Source organism: Pteropus alecto, unplaced genomic scaffold (genome assembly GCF_000325575.1).
Source record: "Pteropus alecto unplaced genomic scaffold, ASM32557v1 scaffold164, whole genome shotgun sequence".
Taxonomy (NCBI): Eukaryota; Metazoa; Chordata; class Mammalia; order Chiroptera; family Pteropodidae; genus Pteropus; species Pteropus alecto.
Window position 1 is genome coordinate 1,454,801 of NW_006439568.1, and position 19,983 is coordinate 1,474,783.

A 19,983-nucleotide genomic window follows, 5' to 3' on the forward strand; every position below is an offset into this window, starting at 1 on the left:
TTAAAAAATATGATTTAGTCATTTTAATTATTTCGTATAGACCAAGATTTTCCAACACTGATTTTTTTAAATGATTTCTTGGGTTTCTATTTGATGCAAAGAAATTTTCAGTTCCTATCATTTTTTTCTGTACTACCTTCTATATTTAAAAAATCTTGTCCATGTTTATTAATATTCTAGTTTATTTTTCTTATTCTCTTCTTATTTTTTGCATTTCTCTCTTACAGGGTAATGTTTATATGTACTACGAATTGTATGGCTTCACTCAGAGCCTCTATCAATATATTCTATCCCGAAGTAATAGCCAACTGATGGGTAGAGATATAAAGGTAAAGCTTTATTTACTTTGGCATAATACTCTTCAAAAAAAAAAAACTAGATATATCTTTCAGTCTAAAAGAAAGTATGGAAAATAAACTCAAGCTATGGTTTTACAACACAGAATTGCTCATTTCATTCTTGAATAAATTGAAGGGGCTAGGTATTCAGGATAACTGCTGTAGAGAAAGAGTATTTTCCGTCTTCAGAGCAGTAATGTAAACCTTGTCCAATTGAATGGTTATCCTTTCATGCACCAATTTTTTATTTGACAGCATTTTATATTAAAATTGGATACATATTGGATTGTCCAAGTCTTAGTAATAATGAATCTGTCAGAAGGGCAAATCTTCAAGTACCTTTCAACCATAATATAGGATTTTATGTTTCTGCTAATAAAGGTGATGGCATGTTAGAGCTGCTTCAAACAGTAGAGTTTTGGCTTCTTTGAATGACTGACGCATTGAATAGATTTCAATATTGTTTCTTCGCACTTAATTTTGTAGTTGTCTTTAAAATTGTTATTTCAGGTGATAGATTCACCAACCATTTCGATAGTAACCTTGAGTGGTTGGTCTCAGTCTGCCTCACCCTATATCTAGCATTGTCTTTCCTATAATTGGGGTCTTCAGTCTAGCCAAATTTAAGGAAATTAGGCTCCAGTTGAATAAAAGCCTTTGGTTTAATTGAATACCCTTTCAGACCTAGGATTACAAAATTTTATTCTTGATAGATGATATTCAGCATGCTAGCAAGAAAAGCTAGAAGGAAACCTTTTCTATACTGACATTATTATATAAAAGTGATAAACAAATTAACAACCACTCTTTAAAAAATATATTCTGATTTGCGGGTAGATGGATTCCCTGTGATAACCAGCTGTAGACCCACGATTTTTATACTTTTGGAATGTAAATTATGCTTCAATAAAAAAAAAGGTGTTAAAAAGTGTTCTCCAGTGCAGACTCAGGGTAATACTTAGCACAGCCAGCAAGGTAAAGTTTCTTCCTACAGACATATTTGGTATGTTACGGATTTAATAAGGAGGAAAAAAATGTGTGCATGTGCGCGCGCGCGCACACACACACACACACACACACACACACACACACACCCTCCAAAATACAAAAATTTTCTAGTCTAAGTGAGCCAGAAGCCAGGAAAAATCAGTTAACAGTCCATAATGTTAGCCTGTGCCAATAAATCAGTATGGGCCGATTACATTGCCAGTGTTCTCACTTTCAACATTCTGAGGGAGTTTACCAAAAGCATTTCTCATTCCTGTATTATCTTGTATCCAGGATGTTGAAAACTGTGCTCCATTCAAAAAGTACCGCAATGGGACTCCATCGCTCCTTCTGGTGCTAAGGCCAACAGCATATTCAATGGTAGGTGACTTTTTCTATCTCCCCAGTGTGCTCTTTCACAAGTATGTAAAACCTAAATGTCCAGAAGATCACCTCTGCAGCTGAATGGCAGTTCTCTTTTTTTTTTTTTAATTTTGTATTCATTCCCCACTGATTTACAGCATTTCATTGCAAGTAAGTTCTTCCTTACCAGAGATTTGAAGTAGTTAGGGACATGAGTTAAATGCAGATTAAGAGTATTTTTCAATAATTGGGGCCTTGGCAAAAAGAGGAATAGTCATGTAATTCCAGCATCTATGGTATGTAGGCATGTTGAGAATCTGCTAAAACCCTGGTTTCTTTTTTATTTGTGTCTGGTTTTGCATGTCAAGGGGTGGCAAATGCTTGCTTACATCTCTAACATAATTTTTAATTTCCTTACAGACACCATTCTTTCATACAATCTTAATTCATCTATACATATCAGAATGCCAATGCTATCGAGTGACATTGTGTGGTGGACAGATAAATATGTCAAGTTTCAGAATCCAAGTTCCAGTCTTCCTAGTGCATTTGCAGGTAAGATCTATACATTAGCTTAATATATTTTATCCCTTTATAGAAACTTTGTTTTTTATGTGTGGGCAGATATTTATGATTCCTCTTTATTTCCTTCTTTGTTGACTTCCTTTGCGTTCTAACTTTTCCTGCTTATGGACATTTCCATCACATACCTATCAGAAACACAAAATGGTTGGTGCCCTGGTTCCTTCATGTTTATCATTTGTAAAAAGGCAATGTCATAAGAAACTTCATGCTGCATCTAAAATTAGGATAACCATGTAATTCATTGTCTCAACTGGTACACTTTCGAGAGTGAAAGTGAGCACTAGAATAAAGTTATATGTTTATTTGAAATTTTTATTTATTAATCAATACATCTACATTACCATTTTGGTAGACCTATAAAATAATTCTATTGCAAACTACTTTAAAAATACAATTCTTTAAAATATTAAAATAACATCTGTGTACATTAAACCAACTTTTAAAAGAAAACTATTATCTAAAGATGAAAAGATAACATAAGCAGAATAACTATTCTGGATACATAGTCACATACTTTAACTACTTTCTTGGCCATATCTGTCTTCATTACATGCTCCTGTATTTTTCTAATGAATTTGAGGGGAGGGGAGTTAATTCTTTAAAAAAATATTTTTTATTAAAGTATTCTTTTCAGTTTTTTCACAAAATTACCTGCAATCTTTTTTAAAGTTTCATTTTATGGTTAATCAATTTTAATTTGTTAACATCCCTAATCGATTCTTCTCTTTTGACCCTAATTTTTCTAATTGAGAAAATATCTGTAGGTGCCGAGGTACCTATTTTGCTCACAGCCAGTTTTACTAAATGGAGGATATTCTCAATTTCAGTTTTTTGTATTGAAATATGCTAGTATTGTAACCCAAATATTTTCATAGGCACGCACTTAACTTCATATTTTTTCAAATTATGATTCTTTTGAATGTATTATCAAATTTAGGTGCTACAAAATCTTATACCTTCTTGATATCATTTAATTCTAGTAGTGAAGAAAAAGTTATCCAGTTAAAAATAGGAGCACCATCAAAAGAGATTTCATATGAATTGAGATATTCTAAAGCACAATTATAGAATTTAAAAATTAAATCTTGTACATACTTTGAACTCTAATTATGTAATATGTTCAATTATTCCTTTGCTTTTATAAGGGTAAATTTTAATATTTTCCTGTTTGTAAGCATTGTTTTCAATAATTACAATTTACTAAATCTTCAAAAACTGAAGTTTTTTGGCATTCCATCTTTAAGATACTTTCTAAATTTTTTTCAACTATTTTGAACAAAATTCAACCAAAAGTTAGAGGGTTCAGTTACCAAAAAAGTTCAGAATTATTGCAGGATGCATCATTTGATATACAAAATAGTTCTGTAAGGACTCAGACATTTCTAAAACGTTCTGGTTGGCGATGTGTAGAAAGACAGACCACATATACTACTATACTGAAGCATTTCTTTCATTTAACATCTACGTCATTGTAAAAATTTTGCAGTTCAGTTTCTCTAACTGAATATACAAAAATATTTAAATTTTCATGACTGCAGCTCTTCTTTTGATTAATAAAATGTTGCAGCTTATTTAGATACGATTATGAATTACGTGTGTACCTCCATCAGTTTTAAGCACATTTCTCTTTAAATTTCTCAATTTACTAAGAATATTATTTTTACTCGGATGTTGTGTTCCACCAAATTTGTATTTATGTTATCACTGTAAAGCAAAAAAAATTTACACTCGATTGTTGAATTTTTAAACTGAATTTATAGTAATATTTATAATAATATTAGAGGTTTTATCTTTCATGATTGAATATCAAAAAGCTTTGCTCCTATTCCATGAAGAAGCAAACCAAAAAATCCAAACCATTATTATGATTAACTTATTCTGATTTTTTTTTATTTGAAGCCTCTGAAGACACTGATATAAAACCTCGTTTAACTATTTACAGAGTTCTTTTTGGGCTAATGGATGCAACACATTAAAGTTTTCCTTAGATTATAAAAAAAAAAGTAATAAAAGAATGAAACTAGAAGGAAACTCATTTTGTCTAAAAAGGTCATGCTCACATAATGATATATAGAAACGGACCTTAGGTAGCTACACAAGGTAAATAAAGCATTGTCTTTGGATACTCTTTTAAAAATAAGCACAAACTTTTGAAGTAGATTCTGATGTTTTTCAGCAAGATTCTGATATTTTTCAGCAAATTTACATCTTTTGATTTTCATGTAGGTCATTGACATCATGATGGTTCCCATGGTAGTGGATAAATATCAACCAACGTTGCAAGTATCACATTTGTCAACTTGCTTGAGAAACTGTATTTAATTTTACATCAAACATACATATTCTAATTTTTAGCTCTTCAGAGCTAAAAGGATTTATTAGCAAATAGAAAACTAATACCAAAAAATAAAATAGTTCTATATTTACACTATGTGATAAGTAACAAAACCAGTTTTGCGAGAGAGTTCAAACTGCTCAGCAAGACTGCTCAGCAAGACTGCTCAGCCAAACATTGCCCACACTGTGTCATGTACATATAACATAACCTATAATTTCCCACGTTTCCCACTGATCCCACTGACTTGCAGCCTGGCAGCTTCATGAGTCTCCGAGGCCAAGACAGAGACCATGACCTAACTGGCTGGAATGTCAAGCAGCTGGCAGGGGTCACTGGGAAATGTTGTTTTGGCTGAAAGGATCTCTGGTTATCTTTCATTAATCACATGTTAAAGTAAGCACTCCATTCACTGCACATAGGTATCTCACACACTATAGCTAAAATCATGGTTGAAAGCTGGAAGGAAAAAATCACATGTACATTATTTGGGATAAGTGCTAAATCAGATGGGATAACAGACAACAGATATAAACTGGGACCATCTTAGGCAAACTGGCATGTATGGTCACTGTATATTTGAATTCCTAGTTTTTTGTAAAGGAACTTGGCAACATTTTAATGTTTTGTTTTACCACATAACCACAGGCCTAATAACACCAAGGGTCCTTGACTTTCTCTCATCTCCCACTGCACTTTGTTCTTAACCTCTATCATAAGAGTTACCACATTATACAGACTTAAGTAGGGATGGTGGTATTCAAATGATCTATTCAAATGATCCATTTGAATACCACCATCCCCACTTAAGTCTGTAAATTTCTTGAGGAAAGGGGTTGAATCTTATGCTGTTTTGTATCCCTGGTGCTTGATATATAGTGAGCAATCAAGAAATGCTTATTGTTGAATGAATGGACAACTACAAATGACCAACTGAACTTGGAAAATGAAGGAAGTTGGTGCCTCTTAGACCATGTTTCCCATACTCTCTTGGCGACATGGGCTCTAAATGGATCAGGAGTTAGTAAGAAAGGACATGCTTGAACCTGCATTTTTAACACGCTCCCTGGGTGATTCAGATGTCAGTGCTCCACAGGACACATTGCCCTTGGGGCATGAACTATGGCTAAAGTAGAGAGAGGGTGCCTATCTAGCATTTTGGATCCTACAAATAGTAGAACCAGTTTTATAGAAATGAAAAGTCCATTAAACAATTTTCTATCGTTGACCAGCTCTTTAAAATTCAATATATTTTTATTACCAAACTCTGTCAACTTTAATTGGAATTTCTCATCCCTTTATCAAGCATTTATTGAACACCTCCTCTTTGCCAGGCACTGAACTAAATGCCAATGGAAAAAAAAAATGAGGAAGACACTGTACTCAAGAGTCTGCTGTAGAGTGAGAGACAAACATGCCCACTGCGGTAAAGTGGGCAGCGTGAGAATAATAGTAAACTCAACAGACTAGCCTCCTGGCCCTGGCCCTCACCCTGTGCAGAATTCCAGTGTTGCTATAGTGCTCAAATCTGCAGGCTCCTTGGCTTTCGAACAGGCTAGCAACACCTGTACTCTCCACCTTGTCTATTTACCATTTCCTCCTCCTTGCTTCCAACTTCCAGCTCTTAGGCACAGTGCTGGGGAGAATACCTATGTAACACAATCTTCAAGCACTTTCGTGATTATCTCCTTAGAATACATTCATAGAAGTAGAATTTCTAGGCCAAAATGTATGCAAAATATATTAAAGCTATTGATGCATGTTCCTAGATTGCTAGAGATGTTAGTTCACAAACCTGTCTGCTCTGAACAAGAGTTCCCATTTTCACTGCCTCATCATTAATTACCATTTTTTCTTTAAACATTAATTACCATTTTCTTTAAACATTAGATGAATGGGTCTTTTTAGTAATTTGCTCTCTTTAGATTACTAGTAAAGAAAATAAAAAGACATTCCCTATGATGCTATCACAGAATACAATGCTATTATTTTGCTCTTCCCATTTTTTCAATGCTTCATTTTGGATGCATAATATGCTGCTTTCTTTTTTTTATTTATTTTTTTATTATGGTGACATTGGTTAACAAAATCCAGTAAGTTTCAGGTGTACAGTTCAACAATAAGGCATATATATACATTGCATTGTGAGTTCACCACCCATAGTTAGATTTCTTTCTGTCACCACATATTTGACCCCCTTTACCCCATCTACCTGCTTTTTTTTTAAATTCTATGAAAATATCATTAGCATTTTCTTAGAGTCTTTATTAACTATTATTTTTAATGGTTGCATACTCAGGTAGTTTACACATAAACACAAACATGCACATACACGTTTTTAAAAAGTCTAATTTTTATTTCTCTTTTCTCAAGAATGCAAAACCTATTTTATTCTCTACATTCTAAGGAAAACTTAAGGGGGTAGATTATTTTTCTCAACCATGTCCATTATTTTCTTCCTACAGGAACCACAAAGCCCCCATACTGGCCTAAGCCTGTCTATGAACTGGACGACGAGGATTCAGGAAACAATGGCTTCACTAATGATCACTTCATCGTGTGGATGCGAACAGCTGCCTTTCCCATTTTCAAAAAACTGTACCATCAACTCAGTTGAATACTGTATTTTACTGAAGCCTTGCCTGCTAGTAATTATAGTTTCAACATAACCTACAGTATCCTTTTATATCACTTCTTTCTAGGATGAAGGAAAGTCAGTGTCCATCTGAGCACTAGTTGTTGAATTATATCATTTTGTACTTTTCTAGTCTCCAATAAAATCTATCATCTATCTATCTATAGAAATACATGGTTTTCTTACAAGTAGTGCTGTCACTCCATCATGATATGGCTGTTTGTCTCCACTTTATATATTCAAATATGTACTTTTTTTTTTTTAAGGAATAGCAGTTAATGGCGGTATCAGGTTGGTAGATATGGACCAGTAAGGAAGGACTCTTTCTGTTCCCCAAGAAAAATTAAATAACACTGGACCTAGAGATCTAAAAGAGTGAAGCGAAGTCTGCTCTATAAGATGGGATGAGATGGAGGATCATGGAAATAAAATGAAAGTGGTCTAATAAGGAGTAAATTTGGAATATGTACTGAAAATAACTAACACAGAAATACTGTAGAACCTTTTATTCTAGACAAAAGTATCACAGACCAAATTGCCCTGGACTCTAGGGGCAGGTGCAGTTCTTCCAACCCACGTGGGCTCTGCACTTAAGAAGCTGTGTTCTTCCCCCTCTTAGGTATGAAGCCAGCGAGTAGGAGTCAGTGCCTTGATTGCGGACATACAGTCCAAGTTGGGAGACATATGCTTTAATATGAGATTCTGAATTTTTTCACTTAATTAAAAAATACAAATGTAACTCTTGATTTTAAAACAAAAAGTACTCAACTTCGAAATAACACCAAACGCTATCTTTGAAAAACTTTATGTTTAAACATAATTTACACTAACTCTGTCTTCAGGCTTAATTTTAAAGTCTCTTCCTGATTCTCCCCGAGGCAGAATTCTCTGGAAGGAAGAATCTTTCCAGGGTTTGTACACAGCTTTGAGATGTCAGCTGAGTTAGATGTCAGATCAGCACTCCCTCAGCCATCTCAGGGCTGCTGGCTAGGAGTTGTTTATGGGACCCCCAACAGGCCAGAAGATCTTAACACAAAATATCTCTTTAGTTTTTTTGCCTCTCAGGGAGCTTGAATGAGAAATTCTTGAAAGTGAGTGAATGACTTCATGTGCTCCAGTTCCCTGCTCCATCTTTTCTTCTTTTCTGTCCTAGAGTATGGACATCTCTATCTTGATGGGATTAGGGACATTCCTTAATCAGAGCTAACCCCCTGATGTGACACCATCTCTACCTATCAGCTTGTTGCCTCCTTTTGTTTACTGACCAGGAGTACTGTTTGCTTTTAGCAGGGTCTCTAATTCTCTTCTGTGAAAATGAAAGCCACGAATTGCTCTCTTATGCAGCAGTATACATACAGATCAAAGAGTACACCATGGAATATTACTTTTAAAATAAGATTTCAGCAACTCCTCTCCCTCCCCACAAAAAAAAAAAAAGAGATTGAAAGTTGCTTGACAATGGTCTCTGGAGTTGGACCTTCTGACCCCATCGGCTCTGTCTGTGATTGCCTTACCAGTAAAACAGTTTTCGTTGCAATAAAGAAACATAATAATAATAATAAATTCTCACAATGCATGACAGTGAGTTTGGGGTTGAGGGGAAGAGGGAGTCCGTGTTGCAAACAAAGAAGACACTCTATTTCTCCTCTTGAGACAAGCTTTCCTTGGGTGACTTCGTTGACAATCGTATTTTTAATGCTGATGTCTCTCAAATCTAAATCTTCCACACAGAACCTCAATCCCGAGCTTCAGTCCTATCTTTGCACTACCTTTGTTGATCCCTGGTGTGAGTATTATCCAATCAGACTCATGGCCTGGCTAATAAGCACAGAGAATAACAGCCTGAGCTGCAGAAAACGCCTACCACTTCTAACCAAAACGAGATGTTCTTTGTGGGAAAAAAAGACCCTCTTAATGGAACTGAGGGAGAGAGAAAACAGGCAGATGAGCTGAAGTGGCACCCAAGGACCTGATGACAATGAGGAATTTTGATGTAAAAGAAAGAGAACTAGTTTCCTAACAAGTTTCCCTTGTGCCTTTAAATAGCACTGTTGCCAAATGATTTGAGGCCTTTAAGAGCTTTGCTGGGAAATGCTGCTGTCCTGTGCCGTTGCTATGAGAAGCCTTTATTTGTTTATTAGTTTGGTTTACAAAAGACACCAGATGTTTAAAAACCTCAGGCCACATGCATAATCAAAATTACATCATTAAAATGCTAATGGTAGCAAACCCACTTCAAACATTTTCTCCCCAGCTGTGAGGGATGCTGGCTTTTTCAAAACCCAAAAGAATACCACACCTTTACTTTTCCCACCAAAAATGTTTTGCCATCTAGCTCACTATTTTTGTGTTCTTCACTCCTCTTGAAGAATTTTCCCTGAGATTGGAATTCAAACTTTAGCCTATGAAGGACTTTAGGCTACCCTGGGTCTCCTGGTTCATAAAACAAAACTTTAAGTTTGCTGTAAAACCTATCTATATTCTTTTCATTTCTTCAGTTTTAAATATATTTGTTCATTATTTAGTTGTCTATAAGTCATTCATATCTGTGTAAGAATCTCTTTTGTAGATTATAACTATGTAGGGGGAAGGCTTATTTTCTCTTAATTTCATTCCAGCAAGATAAAATATACTACTTGGTAAAGACTGAACTGCATGAAATTGAATATTCAACCTTTTTTAACTGTAAAAACCACTATTTTATATGGTTCAACCTAATGTATTTAGGACATATACAGTGGTAGAGCTGAAAAGTTCAAAGACAGATCCTTAACAGGTTTTCTTTTCTTAGACTTTCCAGTATCCAGGTTCCAAGGGAAAAAATCAGTTGTTCTTTCCACCCTGTCATAGAGTGGCAGCAGTAGCCTTTTCTTAGGTCTCACCTACACAGTGACAGGAGCCATGACGTGGTTGGCCTCCTCTTCCATGATGGCAGTTCACTTGGTGCTGAAAGAAAGGAAAATGTCCTGCCCCCAGCAGTAAAGTCAAGCTTGAAAAAGAAAAGCAAAAAACACAGAAATGGACAGTGAAGTAACAAAGCCAAAGATCTCTGACAAAGCTCGAAATGACTGGGATTCTTCATCAAGAGAAACTGAATTGATGGACCAAGTGCAATCCAAGGTAGATAAATAATAAGAGGAGAAGGAGAAGGAAAAGGCATAATTATGTATAGTAAAATGTCCTTGGTATGGGGATGATAAATCATCCTTGAGCTCTAAACCAAGTGTCAGATATTTACTTGGAGTACCATCAGCAGGCAAGAGTAGGTGGGTCTGGGGTCCCCAAGATTAGCTGAATCCTTTTAACCATCAGTCAGGCTCAGACCACAGGTCTTTATCGGCTGGTTGAAATTATTATAGACTACCCAACAGCAATTGTTGACCATTGAATTGAGAAATCAGGATGAATCTTGAAAACCGATTTACACAATATTCTCTCCTTTCTATGGAGCCAAAACTAAGTTATCTCTGCTAAAAATAAATCAAGCAAAGGTTATGGCAGTGCCCTGAGCACACAAAATGCAGCAATACACCAAAAATAAAGACTGGAGAGTTCTCCAAAGTTATCCATGCAGCCAAGAGGGAAGAACTGAAAGTGACTGATTCCCTCAAAAACTATACTCAGCACAAAACAATTCTAGAGCTTATATTGGGATAATAGTATAGAATGCAAATAATGACATAGATTTATGATACTTGAGTTATATATGTTGAGGGAGCTTCTCAGAGCTTATTTTAAAAGATTTGAATTCCTGCTAACAGTCATTTAGGAGACTAAATGAAGTACCTGGTAAAGGTGTCAGGGCAAGAGGCCCCATAGATCTGTGTATGTAGGAGACCAGAATAATGTACTTTTAAAAACATGTTTATATTATCTTATTTTTTGAGGGGAGGGAGGAAGAGCTTTACTCTGTGATGACTCTAGGAGCAGAATTTTAATTGTTAAAGAAAAATAGAATACCAGAACATATTTGTCTCTGTAGCAGTCAAGAAAGCATTTCTTTGTCACAACTTTCTGCATTTACCAAATAGTTGAGTAATTTAAAAAAAAAAAAAAAATCAAAGTGATTTCAAGTACCAACTCTGAAATCTTGGAATCTCTCCCCTATCTCACCTTCCATACGTAACCACTGACCTCTGGCAATCAGGTGTGGTAGGCTAAGTAATGCTCCACCCCTACCCCAAAGATACTCATGTCCTAATCCCTAGAACCTGTGAATATTATCTTATATGTCGAAAGAGACATTGCAGATGTGATTTAGTTAAGAATAGTGCTATGGGGAGATTATCCTGGATTAATTACCTGAGTAGGCCCAGTGTAATCATTAGGGTTCTTATAAGAGAGAGAGGCAGGAGATCAGAAGAGCAGTGAGTGGGAGACTGGTAACAGAGGCAAGAGGCTGGAGTGAAGGAAGGAGGGGGCAATGACCCAAAGAATGCAGGCGGCCTCTAGAAGCTAAAAAAGCAAGAAACACATTCTCCCCTGAAGCCTCCAGAAGCCCTGCTGGCATCTTGATTTAAGACTTTGACCTCTAGGACTAGAAAAGAATAAATCTATGTTTCAAGCAGTGAATGTATGGTAATTCGTTACAGCACCAGTAGAAAACTAATCGACCAGGGGTTGGCAATGCTCTAGTCATCTGAGCATCTTTTGTTTCTTGAGCTTAGGTAAGCTATCCAAGGCAGGGGGCTAGGAAGGAACAGAGCTCACACATGAACTAAGCCCATTGACTTCAGATCCTGGGCTCTCACACCTCTAGTCCACACTGCTCAGTTGCAGCACTGACTGGAAAAAGGCATGAAGACATTGTTACATCTCAACTTTGTTTTTAGCTTATACGGTGCTATATTAGTCAAGGTCCTCCAAAGAAACAAAACCGTGTGTGTGTGTGTGTGTGTGTGTGTGTGTGTGTGTGTGTGTGTGTGTGTGTTAAATAGAATTATTATAAAGACCTGGCTCACATAATTGTGGAGGCTTGGCAAGTACAAAATTTGATGAGGGAGAGGGACTATAAGCTAGAGGCTTAGGAAAGAGTTGAGGTTCAAGCCAAAAGGCAGCCTACTGGAAATCCAGGAAGAATCGATGTTACAGATGAAACCTGAAGTCCGTCTACTGGAGAATTCCACTTTCTTGCTCAGGGGAGGTCAGCCTTCTGTTCTATTCAGTCCTTCAACTGATTGGATGAGACCCACCTACACTTACCGTGCCTCCCAATTTAAATGTGAATCTCTTCCAAAAACACCCTTACAGAAACATCTAGAATAGTGAGTGGCCAAATATCTGGGGACCATGGCCCAATCAAGTTGACAAAATTAACCAGCTCAGAAGGTATCTACATTCACCAGGTAATCAAGACTTTTCAGAAAAAGTACTTCTCATTTCACTTTACACTAGAGTTGACTCAATAGAAAGGACCTATACAAAACATAAGTCTAGCCACAAGAAATTACACTATTCAAGCAAAGTAATTGGCCAGAATTTACAGCAGGATGGAGATGTGTAGTTTGGTTTTTTGTTTTTTGTTTTTTTTTCCTGCTTCTCCACAAGTCAACATGCCCAAAGTGGTTTATCTTTACTAGACTCTCACCCTGCTATAAAATCTGGGAGCCATCCTCCTTATTAGGGGAAGTGCATCATCATTCATAATGAACTTCCTACCCACAAGAGGAAGGTTGACCTTTCTGGTTTTCTTTCTCTCCTATTCTTTCTCTTCCCTCTCCCATCATCTTGCCTTATCTTCCTCCATTTCTCTAATTCTTCATCCTTGTGCTTCGTGAATTGGTTGGTGAAGATTAGAAAAAATAGCTACTACTCTACTCTTTCTCTAATGCCTGGCAAGAATGCTAGATAGAGAGAAAGTGAGCGTAAGATCAAGAGAGACAACAAAAACAAGAATCAGTGAGAGCTTGTGAGTGTGTGACTGTGAGTATGTCTGTTTAGAAACGGTATTGGGGTTTTAAAGTGCTTTTATTTAGATATATATTCTAAGTGCATGGGCAGAAGCAGCAAGTGTAAAATTGGGTAGGATGAAATTACGAATGTATAAATAAAAGTGTATTTTTAGGGGAGGGTGGGTGGAGATAAAAGTGAATAAAAGTGTACAGTTGACCTTTATTTGTAATTTACTAGTTAGAGCCCTACGTTGGAAAATTCGCAATGCCAAGGACACTGAAATGAGCCACCTGGGGCTCATGCTCTCAAGGGATTCATCTCACACAGACCTTGTGTCCTTCCAAACTCACTAACACTTGCCCCTCACAGTTGCTCATGAATCCCATACTCGTTTTACATAGGTTTCTCTCAGTTTCCTGAATATAATCTGGCCTCCCGCGTGGGAGAGAGAGAGTAAGCTCCCACAGGGTAGCACCAGGCTTCCTACTCCCTCTGTACAACCCCAGAGCACCTAAGTCCCTGCTGGGCACAGAGAGGTGTTCAAGTTTATAAAAACCTCCTGACATGGATACAACACATAATCTTTCCCAGCCTACGCTAAGACCTCCCTAATGAAAGCCGGTTTTTCATCTGGTTTGTCTCATGGTAGAGGCTTTATTAACCAAATGTTAATAAAAGAAACCCTCATCAGACAGCTGCTGGTGGTTTTCCTTTGCAATGCCTCCAGCAGGATCCCACAGTGCCATGGCCTACAGTTGTCAACATATTTTGTCTCTGGGTATTCATAAATGAAAGGACTGGAGAGCAGATTTCTCCTGGCTTCTCCACCAGATGCAACACTGGGAAGGCCAGTCCTCCTTCTTGGAGCAAGGGGGCTGCTCCAGTGCTCAGCCCCAGGTTCCTCTCACCAAGACTACCCATTGCTGAATCAGCCTTGGTTTGGCAAACAGAGCGTGGCCCTTAGAAGTCTCATTGCTGCTAACCAGGTTTCTAAAATCTTCCTTCTCCTCTTGCCTGTTTACAGTATTAGTATTTCGTTGGCACTTCCTGGTTAAGTGCGTTTTAGGGTAAGCCATGGCCCCTTTTGTTTATCTCTACCCCCATTCCTGTCCCTTTAAAATGGCTCTCTGGTAAAATAATTAGAAGAGGTGAAATTATGAGATTTGGGTTGCAATGATTCAGAGAGAGCAGCAAGAGGAGCTCATTTAGAAGAAAAAAATTTTCTACAAAGAGTCGGGCGTGTACAATATCCCCATTCTAGTCCTGTGGCAGCCCATGAAATGATTCAGAACCTCTCTGACAAATGTAGGAACTCCTCAAAGTCTGGAGAGTGAAATGTTGTCTTATAATGAATCTTCCTCTTTTGATTAGTGTGGAGCCTGTGTCCTGCTTCTAGAGGCAGGATCCAGTTTTCTTATTCATTTTCACCACAGTTGGAATGGAAAAACTGAAGTCATTCCTCTTATGGCAAGAAACATCTTGTGACGCTCACGGAGTCAGCAGCCGGTACAGACAGGCGTGGGGGCGCTTTTTTATACTTTTCTGTATGAAAAGAGCTTAACTCCAATGAAATAGATGATATTTAGTGCAGGCTAATGTTGCAAAAATAACTTTTGCTCTGTTGATTTGTTTCCTTTTGTTTATAAAGATTTCTCGGTTTCTGTTTTATAACCAACATCCGTGTATTCCTCAGTTCGAGGTCAGGAACTTTCTTGAGAGGCCAGATTGATTCCAAATGTTCTGTAGAAGAAACTAGAGCTGCAGAACTCCAAAAAGTAGATTGGCGTGGAAGAGGCAAGCAGTGCCTTTGCTTAGGGAAAGTGAGAAATTTTTTGGATTTCCATCTCCTAAAGCTGAAAAATGAGGAAGGAAACCTGAGGGCGAGAATGGGAAGCAAAGGAGGATGGAGGTGTTTATGTGCCCAATGAAATGTGCCTTACCTCACAGCAGTGGAGTGAGGTGGATCTGCTACCCTCTCAGTAGTCATTTCCTTCACCCTTCTTCCCTTCTCTCAAAGCCCATTTCACATGATAAGTCTTAAAATGCTACATATACATTTTGTCTTCAGGTAGAAATAGCCAAGGGACCCAGTTTTTACTATGAGAAATAAGAGAAAGTCTATTGGGGGGAATTTGGGGAAATATTATTTTGTAAGACAGGAAAAAAAAAGCACATATGAGAAGAGCTTTCTTGTCACCTTACCTGCCCCCTGCTTCCTACATATGAATGCAGTTGTATGAGAACATGGTACTTGGTGCTGTGGCAGCCATCTTGCAATCAAGAGGTAAAAAAAAATATCTGAGGGCTAAAAGCTTTTGTACTGAGGACAGTGGAATGGAGGATAGAAAGAACTGTATTCTTCATGACATTGAGACCGCTGATTCAGCCCTGGAACCACCTACTTCTGAGAGACATTTTTATATGATATAAGAAACCCCCTTATTATTTTAGCCACTTTTAGCTGGATATTCTTTTACTTGTAGCCAAAAACATTCTAATAGATAAGATATGACTATTTATATTTTACTCTGCAAGATGTGTTTTACATAAGAGACCAGAAAACTGATTCACTGCAGTGGAATCAGAACATAATTGCTTTATAATCTGTTAGAAATCATCTCTTTGCAGTCCTGTAGTTTTCAGCATAATACGTTCCCTCCTCACTGTCCTTCACATGTGGATAATAACACATTGCAGTCCATGAAATCATTATGTACCACAGATGGTAACCTTTCTAATATTTCTTGTGACCCAGTTGCTAAAAGTTTAGTCCCAACCCTCAACCATCAGTCTTCTAATTTGGCTTCAGAGGCTGATGCTCTGAGGCCAATATAGCATATGAATCTATGATTGTGATTTTGTACCATGACAATGATACCAGGTTCATGGTTTAGGACAATTCTGTTGCTCAAAACGGTTACTAGCAAAGTCTTCAGTCACACTTAAGCTTCTACTCACAGACATAATATGTTATACACTGTATGACATTCTCAAAAAGACAAAACTGTAGTGATGAAGATTAGTGATTACTAGGCATTCAAGTTGGAGAGGAAGTGACAATATAAGGGTAGAATGCAGGAGTGTGTGTTTTCCTTTTAGGGTAATGGACTATTTTGTATCCTGATTGTGGTGGTAGTTACCCAAATCTATACATGTGTTTATTCATAGAACTATACACTCCCAAAAAGTCAATTTTAATGTATGATAATTTAAAAATTAAAATAAATTTATCCCATAAAAATGGTTTCTAACCAGTCAATCATTAATAAATCCAAATTGGTTTAGTTTTTCTTCTAATCGTTAATAAGAAAGAGGAGATGCTATCGTTAGCTATTGCTGGGCTTAAGAAAACCACTATAATCTCTTTAAAAAGCTCAAACATGAAGAACCCACAGCTAACATTATACTCAATGGTGAAAGACTGAAAGCTTTTCTACTAATATCAGAAATAAGACAAGGATGCCCACTTTCACCATTTCTGTTCAACATAGTACTGGAAGTTCTAACCAGAGCAGTTAAGCAAGGAAAACAAATAAAAGGCATTCATATTGGAAAGGAAGAAGTAAAATTATCTCTGTTTGCAAGTGACAAGATATTATATGTAGGGAACCCTAAAGATTACACACACATACACAGAGAGAGCTAATAAGAAAATTCGGCAAAGTTGCAAGATATAAAATCAACATACAAAAATTAGTTGCATTTAAATGAACAATGAACAATCCAAAAGGAGACTAAGTAAAACAATTCAATTTACAATAGCATCAAAAAGAATAAAATGCTTGGGAATGCACTTAACCAAGGAGGTGAAAGACATATACACTGAAAACTATAAAACATTGCTGAGAAGAAATTAAAAATATCAATAAATGGTAAGACATCTCATGTTCATGGATTAGAAAGCTTAATATTGTCAGGATGTCAATACTAACCAAAGTTATCTACAGATTCAATGCAATCTTTATCAAAATCTCAACATATTTTGCAAAAATAGAAAATCCACCCTAAAATTCACATGGAATCTCAAGGGATCCCAAGTAGTCAAAACAATCTTAAAAAAGAACAAAGTTGGAGGTCTCACAGTGGTCCTGATTTCAAAACTTAGTAAAATGCTGTGACAATCCAAACAGTGTGGTACTGGCATAAAGACAAATACATGGACCAATGGAATAGGATAGAGAATCCAGAAATAAACTCTCACATATAAGGTCAAATGTTTCAGTGCATGTACCAAGACTGTTCCATGGGAAAAGACAGTCTTCAACAAGTGGTGCTGGGAAAACTGGATCTCCACATGCAAAAAAAATGAAGTTGAACTCTTACCTTTTACCATATACAAAAATTAACTCAAAATGGATCAAAAACCTAGATTTTACAAGGAAACATAGGAGAAAAGCTTAATGACATTAGATTTGGCAATTATTTATGGGATATGACGGCGAAAGCACAGGCCTGAAAAGAAAAATAGATAAATTGGACTTCATCGAAATTAAGAACTTTTGTGCATCAAAAGACTATCAGCAGAGTGAAAAGGTAACCCTCAGCATGGTAGAAAATATTCACAAATTATATATTTATTATTTTATTATTTTATTATTATTATTTGTGCCTACAGCACCTGGTCTTCCTAGGTGGTCTTCTATTTAAGTACTAACTAGGCCCAACCCTGCTTAGCTTCCGAGATCAGATATCGGGCTTGTTCACGGTGGCATAGCCATAGACCATGGACTGTGACTCCACTGGAGCATGAACCCAGAACCCAGAACCTTCTGTGTGTAAAGCAGATGTGCTAACCGCTACACTATAGAACCACGTCCAACAAATTATATATTTAATAAGGGATTAATACCCAGAATGTATGTTTAAAAACTACAACTCAACAACAAAAAAACAATCCATTTTAAAATAGGCAAAGAACTTGAATAGACATCTCCAAAGAAGATATACAAATGGCCACTAAGCGCATGAAAAGATGCTCAATGTGTTATCATTAGGGAAATCAAATCAAAGCCACCGTGAGATACCACTTCACACCTTTTAGGCTGGCTATTATCAAAAAAAGAGAAAATCCCAAGTGATGACAAGGATGTGAAGAAAGTGGAACCCATTGTTGGTAGGAATGTAAAATGGTACAAACACTGTGGAAAATGGTATGGTAATTTAAAAAAAAAAAAAGAATAGAATTATAATATAATCCAGCAATTCTGCTTCTGGGTTTAAAACCAAAAGAATTGAAAGCAGGAACTCAAATAGATATTTCTGTACACCCATGTTCATAACGGCATTATTTGCAATAACCAAAAGGTAGAAGCAATTCAAGTGTCCATCGATCGATGAATCGATAAACAAGCTATGACTGAGATAAATATCTATGTACTTGTAGATATATATAATAATATATTATTGAGCCTTAAAAAGCAATGAACTTCTAACACATGTTACAACATGGATGGACCTAGAAGACATGCTACATGAAATAAGCCAGTCACAAATGGACAAATATTATATGATTCCACTTATATGAGATACCTAGAGTCTTCAAATTCATAGAAACTGAAAGTAGAATGGTGGGTGCCAGAGGCTGGGGGAAGGAGGAATAGGAAGTTATTGCTTAATGGGTGCAGAGTTTCATTTTGTGAAGATGAAGTTCTGGAGATGGATGGTGGTGATGATTGTACAACAATATGAATATGCTTAATGCCGCTGAACTGTACACTTAAAAATGGTTGAAAAGGTAAATTTTGTTATGTATATTTTACCACCGCAACACTAACAAAAAAATCTCAGGGTCAATGCACCATACTTGGAACTTAGAATGTCAGATACCAAAAAGCCTTTTTGAGTTGCTTTCATACATGCCCTAAGCATTTGAACAGGCCAAATTCAATAAAAAACATGGAGTGATGATGGCTGTGGCTTTCAGCTGCTGTATCTTCCAGCAAGTTAGGACAGCATGCTTGCTGTGTGAGGTTCCTCTTTTGCTAGTTTCATTGGAAATGAATAGTCTCCACATCAATGGGGAGTTTTATTAACTAGGATTTATTGGGTTCACTCAAACAGTTTCATTATTTAACCACTCAAAAAATTCTTCAGCCACAGACATCTTATGTCACTACATCACCAAATAGAACTCTGTCTAAGATGCTCTGTAGATAACTTGTTAGCACAAAAAAATGCATTCTCCTGAAAACATACTGAAGCCTCCACATGGCCCTTAAGACACTGACGTCTTTGAAACTAGGACTGCAAGATCCAGGGGAGTGGGGGCAACTTCCAGTTGCATAGATTCTTCTGAATCCTGGTTCTTAAGGAAGACTAAATGAAGGACTCATCAGAAAGCCCAAAATAGAATCTATCACATACTGATCCTGTGAGGTAATGCTTGGTCTTGCAACCGCATTAAGAAAAAGGAAGACAGATAATCTGGGCCTCTTTTAATGTGATTTATTGACTTCTAGAGACTGGAAGACTGGAAAAATTCTATAAGAATATATTAAAATATATAGCTCTATTGAACTAATTTAAACTGAAAATAATAGTTGAATCCTAGGATCAGGACTAGTATAAGAAAGGAGTTTCTGACTCCCCAGCCTCCTTCCAGCCAACTCAGATACCATCAGGCTCCCAGCCAGTGCAGAAACAGAGTCTGTATTTCAGGATTTTCATCTTTGACCTCTTTCTGTCTAAAACATAAAATAGCATTGTCAGGGGTTTTAGATAGCCTATAGCTTCATGCAAACTTCTTTGGTTCACACCAGTGAGAGTTTCCCAAATGGACTGAGGTCAATTCATGACCTCCGGAATCCTCCATATGTTATCCTCAAGGCAGCTGCCTTCGTCCTTATAAA

General features: G+C 36.8%; 1 pseudogene; it reads left to right on the forward strand.

Annotated features, from left to right (window-relative positions):
* The window catches only part of LOC102887183, an 18,182-nt pseudogene extending 7,957 nt beyond the window's left edge, over window positions 1-10,225 (forward strand).
* Window positions 10,226-19,983: the final 9,758 nt, after the last annotated feature.